The sequence below is a fragment of the Bombus vancouverensis genome, unplaced genomic scaffold, assembly GCF_051014615.1.
Source record: "Bombus vancouverensis nearcticus unplaced genomic scaffold, iyBomVanc1_principal scaffold0054, whole genome shotgun sequence".
Classification (NCBI taxonomy): domain Eukaryota; kingdom Metazoa; phylum Arthropoda; class Insecta; order Hymenoptera; family Apidae; genus Bombus; species Bombus vancouverensis.
This window is the reverse complement of record NW_027468945.1, coordinates 87,007-95,000: the sequence shown is the minus strand read 5'-3', so window position 1 is coordinate 95,000 and position 7,994 is coordinate 87,007.

Below are 7,994 nucleotides of genomic sequence, written 5' to 3'. Positions count from 1 at the left end.
AATTCTCCTTCTCTTCTCCTCCTTTGCCCGCAGGACGCTCCTTGTGAACTGGAGGAAGTGGGGGTATACGTCCTTCGTTATAAACTCCCACTTTTCTTCTGGCCAGTCTAACTTTAGTTCGCGTATCGCGTTCCGCAGTGTTTGACGGTCTTCTTCGAAGAGAGGACATTCCTCGAGGATATGGTGGGGGGTTTCCTCACTGCCGCAGTCGCACGTGTCCACTTCGCTCAAGCCGAACGTCTTGAGTTTGCTGTTAAAGTCCCCATGACCGCTGATGAACTGTGTCATATAGTGGTCGGGTCTTACCCAGCGATTCTCAAGCCTGTCCTTAATGCTGTCGAAGTACGCATAAGTCGTCCTCCCCTTGCTCGTGGTCTGCCAGCGTTCCTGCCACTTCTCTATTGCTTGCCTGGCGATTTCCTTTTCGCTGCTCGCGTCGTCTTGGCCTTTCCCCCATCGGTATTTCCGTGCTCGGGCTTCGATGAGGAGGTCGATCGGGATAGCTCCGGCGATGACTTGGAGGGCCTCTGTTGACGTTGTCCTGTATGCCTTTGTCACTCGGAGGAGTGCCATCCTCTGCGATCTTATTAGTCTGCTCTTCGCCTTACCTTTCAGCAGGTCGCTCCAGCCGGCTGCGGCGTATGTGGTTATCGGTTCGTACAGCCCTTTGTACAGGGTACGCATGGCCGCGTGTCCGAGTCCCCACTTCGCCTTGGCCACTCTCGCGAGGCTGTTGAATAGTTTCTGGCACTTTTTTGTCGTCTCGTGTACATGCCTGTTTATTCTCAGGCCGCTTTCTAGGTACACTCCCAGGTATTTTATAGCCTGTTTCATTTTTATGCTTCTGCCATCGATCTTGATGATCGGTGGTCTCTCCGCATCCAGCTTGCCCTTGACGAGCATCATTTCCGTTTTCTCCGCCGACAGCGTGAGTTTCTTCCTGTCGCACCAGGTAGCAACGCGTGTGACTATATCTTGTCCCTTCTCTTGCAGTTCGGTTCTCGCCTTTCCTGCGACCAGGATCACTATGTCGTCCGCGTACGCGATCGGTTCGCACTCTGTCGCGCTTGTCGTGAGTTCGGCTAGCAGGTCGTCGAATATTAGGTTCCAGAAGCTTGGACCCAGTACCGACCCCTGCGGGCAACCCTTCGTAACGGGCTTGCTGACCATATCATTTTTCCCCGCGATTCGCACGGCTCTATCCGAAAAGTAGCTTCTCGTCAGTCGATATAGATTGGCGGGGCAGTCTCTTCTCTTCAACTCGTGCATCACGTTGGGCCACCACACGTTATCGAATGCTCCTGATATGTCGAGCGCGATTGCGAGTACGTACTTTTCCTCACTCATTCGCTCGACTATCTCGCGGAATTTCGTGATCGCATCCACTGTGGATCTACCGGGGCGAAAGCCGTACTGCCTGTCCGACGTTAGGGCGTGGTCGTGGAATATAGTTGTCATCCTGGCAGCCATCAGCCTTTCCAGTAACTTGCCCACCATCGATAGTAGGCAAATCGGCCTGTAAGACTTCGGGCTACTCTTATCCCGTTCTGGTCCCTTCGGGATAGTGATGACGTTCCCCAATTTCCAAACCTTCGGGAAGACTCCCCAGGTGAGGCAGCTATTCATGAGCCTGAGGAGTTCCTGATGGATTCCACCCCAGGCGCGTTGGATTACTTCGGCCTCGACTAGGTCAGGTCCAGGACATTTCCCCTTCGTTAGTCGTTTTACGGCGCCACTGAGTTCCTCGTAGCGGAACTCTGGGGTGTCCTCGACGTTCGGGGGGGTTGTACTGTCGCGTCTGATCGCTGTCTGCTCCGGCGTGTCCGTTTCTTCCTCGTCGTCGGGTAGTAGGGCGGACAGCATCGCCGCCGCAGTGGTTCGCCAGTTGGAGGTTTCCCCTTGTGGCGTCCGCAGAGTCGACACTGTTTCTTCCCTCCTTAGCTTGCCCGTGGCCGTTCGGTAGGCAATACCCCAGGGTTCTGCGTTGCCCTCCTTGGTTATAAATTCTCTCCAGCTGCGTATCTTGGTCCTGGTGATTGCTTTTACGTACTCCTTTCTGATTTCTCTATACCGCAGCTTCTCCTGCTCCCTCGTTGCGGGGTCCCTGGTCCCCTGATATTTCCTCCTTGCCCGGTAGACTTCCCTCTTTGCTCGTGTGAGCTCAGGCGTCCACCATGGCACCGATCTGTGATACCATTTTTTCCTCGGAATGGCGGCATCGCAGGCTCTTCTGAGGACTTCCTGCATCTGCTCGGCCATTCGTTCAACCTCGTTCGGCTGCCGGGGGTTTGTCTCTCGGAGTGTCGCCTTTTCCTCTATGATCACTCTTTGAAAGACCTCCCAGTTGGCGTGCCGAGTGTTGTATCTTCTTTCCTGAAGCTGCGGCGGAGTACTCCCCTCGTTAAAATCGAGACGCGTCTCCAGTATTCTGTGATCGCTGGAGGTTCCGTCCTCGTGTACTCTCCATTCCTTCACGAGCGGTATTGCTTCCGGAGTCGCCATAGTCAGGTCTATGTTCGATCGCCCTCTCGTTGTTTCAAATGTGTGTGCCTGTCCTGGTTTGTTGAGGATGTGGAGGTTGTATTGTGCGATGACAGCCTCCAGGGCCTCACCTCTGTCGTCGGTGTCCTTGCTGCACCACAGCGGAGATTTGGCGTTGGAGTCCAGGCCAATAATGGCTTTCTTCCCTCTGAGCCTATTCAGTACTTTGTCTAATTGCTCGAGGCCGACTTCGATATTTTCGGTCGGCGGAAAGTACTGGCTGACGAAGTATACCTCCGTCTCTCCATCGCTTACTTGTACACAAGCGCAGTGCGTTGTACATAGTCCGGCAATTTCGAGCGGCGTTAGCTCCTTCGACTTAACTCCTACTGCTGCCATTGGTGGGTCACCCTTCGAACCCCGACAGGCGATCGAGATTCCTGTTCCGAGTCCGGGTATTTTTCCGTCGATGCTGTATGGCTCTTGCATTAGCAAGATTTCGTCGCCATCAGCTACCATCTGTGTCCTGATTTCGTGGGGGACAGTTTTGGAACGCTGCATGTTATGCTGCTGGATCCTTATACCCCTTCTACCCCCGTGTCCTCTTCCATTTTTGCTCGGGGCTTTACTCATACGTAGTTCGGGAGATAATTATTTCTAACGCCTTCTTATACATAGGGCAGTCTGCGTTAGAGGCCGCATGATCGCCTTTTTTCCCTGCCTTCTTGCAGTTGACGCAGCCGGCGTTCTTGTTTTTATTCGTGCACTCTTTAGTGCTATGTCCGCTTTCCGCGCAATGTGCGCAGATCTCATAGCCCAAGCGGCAGTGTTTTGCCACGTGCCCATAGCCTTGGCACTTGTAACAGCGGCTGACGGCTATGTAATCCCGAACCCGGCAAGCATTCCACGAGATGAATATCTTGCCAGTTAGTAGTTTATCTCTTACCTGGGGGGGCACTTCCAGTACCCAGTTAGTTTCCTCGGAGTCCTTGCGGCCTGTTCTGAAGCAGAATTTGATGGCTCCGACGTCTTCATCTGTTAGCCTTTCTTGGTTCTGCTTCTTGATGCAGCCCATTATTTCCTTCTCCGGCATTTCCCGTGGGACATCATATAATATTACCCGGGGCAGCCTCCTCTGCGGCGTGCTGGTTTTTAGGCCGGCTTCCTTTAGCTTGGCGTTCTCCGTGAACGCTTTTAGGCCTTCGGGGTTCGCCGTTTCCACGACTAATCCATTCCCGCTGATTTTCTTCACTGCGGTGATCTGGATTCCTCTCTTACGTGGGTTCACCAGCGTGAAGACTGCCTCCCGTGCTTCCTCACTCGTTTTAATCTCGGAGTCCGACGACTCCGGCCGGATTATCACCGCATTTGTAGGTGGTTTGACCGCGATTTGCCCCACCATACTATTCTTCATTTTGACTTTTTCGGCGTAGGAGGACTGCTTAGGCTCCATCCTTGATTTGACTGCCGTTTCGAGCCGCTTGCTCGTTTGTAGCGTCTTGTTGACGGCACTCAGTATCGCCGTTTCTTTCTTCTCCGCGCCGGTGCTCTGGTCCAACTTCCCGGTGAGGTAGCTGTTGCGGAGTAAGAGTTCTTCCACTATCCCTCGCATGTCCCGGAAATACCGCATGATGGCTGCGGTTTGCTCCTTGTTAACCTTCTTACTTGGGTCCAGACAGAAGGCTAATACGCCCTTCTCTATTTCCCCTGCCTGTGCTCTTAAATCGGGCACAGTGCGGGGTTCGTCTGCTGCTACAGGCGATTGCTGCTGCTTCGCCTCTTCCCCTTTTTCTTTCTCCTCTGTTCTCTTCTTTCTCTCCTGAACCGGGCTTTTCCCCTCCACCTTTTGCGTTTTCAGTGGTTGGAGAACCACTCTTGCTTTTGTAGCGGTTGGGGATTGACCCTTCGTAGCCATTCTGATATTTGTAAGTCCCCGCGGCGTATTGTTTTGCGCGCAGAGACACTAGGTCCGACGGCGTAACGGCGGCACTGGTCACGCACTTGTATTTGTATTTGCCCTGCGCTATTCTTTCTCGCGCGCGGGCACTAAGTCCGACGGCGTATTCCTTTTATCTTTTTTTTTCTTACTCGCTCGAGCCTGAGTCCCAGCGGCGTATTGTTTTGCGCGCCGAGAAACTAAGTCCCAGCGGCGTATTGTTTTACGCGCCGAGACACTAAGTCCCAGCGGCGTATTGTTTTACGCGCACAGATACTAAGTCCGACGGCGTAACGGCGGCACTGGTCGAGCACTTGTGCTTGCACTGCACCACTATTATTATCTATACGCGCGGGCACTAAGTCCGACGGCGTATTGCTTTTTTGCTTTTTTTTACTCGCTCGAGACAGAGTCCCAGCGGCGTATTGTTTTACGCGCCGAGACACTAAGTCCCAGCGGCGTATTGTTTTCCGCGCACAGACACTAAGTCCCAGCGGCGTATTGTTTTACGCGCACAGATACTAAGTCCGACGGCGTAACGGCGGCACTGGTCGAGCACTTGTGCTTGCACTGCGCCACTATTATTATCTATACGCGCGGGCACTAAGTCCGACGGCGTATTGCTTTTTTTTTTCTCGCTCGAGACGGAGTCCCAGCGGCGTATTGTTTTACGCGCCGAGACACTAAGTCCCAGCGGCGTATTGTTTTACGCGCACAGACACTAAGTTCCAGCGGCGTATTGTTTTACGCGCACAGACACTAAGTCCGACGGCGTAACGGCGGCACTGGTCAAGCACTTTTGCTTGCACTGTACTATTATTATCTATACGCGCGGGCACTAAGTCCGACGGCGTATTGTTTTTTCCTCGCTCGAGACAGAGTCCCAGCGGCGTATTGTTTTACGCGCACAGACACTAAGTCCGAAGGCGTAATGGCGGCACTAGTCAAGCACTTGCACTAGCACTTCTCTGTGTTTCAAACTGGATACTTTTGCTGTGTCCTGATGTGTCACTTTACGAACGTGGCACTTAGACCGCAGCGTGTTGCTTTGCGGACGCGGATACACTAGGTACCGCTGCGAGCGGCTTCACGAACACCTGCACTGAGTCCCTCGGCGTATCGCTTTACGAACGCGGACGCTAGTCCCGCGGCGTATTGCTTTACGAACGTTGGCGCGCAGTTACCAAGTAGCCCGTGCGGCGGCGCTGCAGTCGCGCGTCTCAAGATGTCTTCCACTCTGCCCTAACCTCAGCCACGTTTTTCTCTGTCCACTCACGCTTCTATAAAAGCGATCTCCACTGTACTTTATTATTACTTTAATTCCCGAGCACTTTCACTCCACTTTCGCGTTATTTTCTCGCCCGATTTCTTTGCTTTTCCGCAAGAACTCGAACATTAAGTACGGAGCGACGTGAACGCGTGTTCTCAGTATGCCGCCATCTTGTGGACAGTAGATAGGGACAATTAGTTTGAGCGTATAAGGGCTCGGCTTGGGGCCGACCGCGCCATTCCTGGAGTGTAAAACTCATACTGGCTTCGCTCTTTGGATGTTCGGTATTTATTATCCACTTCCTGACGGCCACTGCCCGGGGAGCGGCGCGCGGGTGGTCGGCGCGCGACTTGGAAAAACCCTGCCCTCTCCTTTCGGGTCTTTGGACAAGTTGAACCTACCCTTTCGGGCGGCAGCTCGCTTAGCCGGCGCGGCGAGATGCGCGCACCGCGCCGCGCCGTTACCAGCGGGGGCCACGAGGAGGCGGAGCTGCCAGCGTGTTGCTCGGTCCCAGCAGGTTGGCTTTCCAGCCGATTATTCCCTGCACCGTCACAGTACTCATTTGCATGAGTACCGCCTGCACCGACGGTCGCAGGGGGTCTTTCCTAGATCTTCCTTGCCTTATCCTTTTTTCCGTGTTCTTTTGCTTTTGTGCTGTTTCTTGCTCTTTTGTATTTTATATTTATATTTCGTTCCCTGTTTAGAGTCCGATGCCGTTGGTCTCTGCGCGTCTCAGCGTCGCGGGTTCTTCTTCTTCCTCCTCTTCTTCTTCTTCCCCCCTGCGCTGTTCGGTCGGTCTCCGTGCCAGCCTTGTACTCCGCCTTGGAGGCCCGTCTGTCGGTTCAGTCAGCTGTGATGCTCCTGTCCCCGAGTATCGCCCATGTGGCGAGGGTCCCTCTGTTTCCCACAGAATTCTCCTTCTCTTCTCCTCCTTTGCCCGCAGGACGCTCCTTGTGAACTGGAGGAAGTGGGGGTATACGTCCTTCGTTATAAACTCCCACTTTTCTTCTGGCCAGTCTAACTTTAGTTCGCGTATCGCATTCCGCAGTGTTTGACGGTCTTCTTCGAAGAGAGGACATTCCTCGAGGATATGGTGGGGGGTTTCCTCACTGCCGCAGTCGCACGTGTCCACTTCGCTCAAGCCGAACGTCTTGAGTTTGCTGTTAAAGTCCCCATGACCGCTGATGAACTGTGTCATATAGTGGTCGGGTCTTACCCAGCGATTCTCAAGCCTGTCCTTAATGCTGTCGAAGTACGCATAAGTCGTCCTCCCCTTGCTCGTGGTCTGCCAGCGTTCCTGCCACTTCTCTATTGCTTGCCTGGCGATTTCCTTTTCGCTGCTCGCGTCGTCTTGGCCTTTCCCCCATCGGTATTTCCTTGCTCGGGCTTCGATAAGGAGGTCGATCGGGATAGCTCCGGCGATGACTTGGAGGGCCTCTGTTGACGTTGTCCTGTATGCCTTTGTCACTCGGAGGAGTGCCATCCTCTGCGATCTTATTAGTCTGCTCTTCGCCTTACCTTTCAGCAGGTCGCTCCAGCCGGCTGCGGCGTATGTGGTTATCGGTTCGTACAGCCCTTTGTACAGGGTACGCATGGCCGCGTGTCCGAGTCCCCACTTCGCCTTGGCCACTCTCGCGAGGCTGTTGAATAGTTTCTGGCACTTTTTTGTCATCTCGTGTACATGCCTGTTTATTTTCAGGCCGCTTTCTAGGTACACTCCCAGGTATTTTATAGCCTGTTTCATTTTTATGCTTCTGCCATCGATCTTGATGATCGGTGGTCTCTCCGCATCCAGCTTGCCCTTGACGAGCATCATTTCCGTTTTCTCCGCCGACAGCGTGAGTTTCTTCCTGTCGCACCAGGTAGCAACGCGTGTGACTATATCTTGTCCCTTCTCTTGCAGTTCGGTTCTCGCGTTTCCTGCGACCAGGATCACTATGTCGTCCGCGTACGCGATCGGTTCGCACTCTGTCGCGCTTGTCGTGAGTTCGGCTAGCAGGTCGTCGAATATTAGGTTCCAGAAGCTTGGACCCAGTACCGACCCCTGCGGGCAACCCTTCGTAACGGGCTTGCTGACCATATCATTTTTCCCCGCGATTCGCACGGCTCTGTCCGAAAAGTAGCTTCTCGTCAGTCGATATAGATTGGCGGGGCAGTCTCTTCTCTTCAACTCGTGCATCACGTTGGGCCACCACACGTTATCGAATGCTCCTGATATGTCGAGCGCGATTGCGAGTACGTACTTTTCCTCACTCATTCGCTCGACTATCTCGCGGAATTTTGTGATCGCATCCACTGTGGATCTAC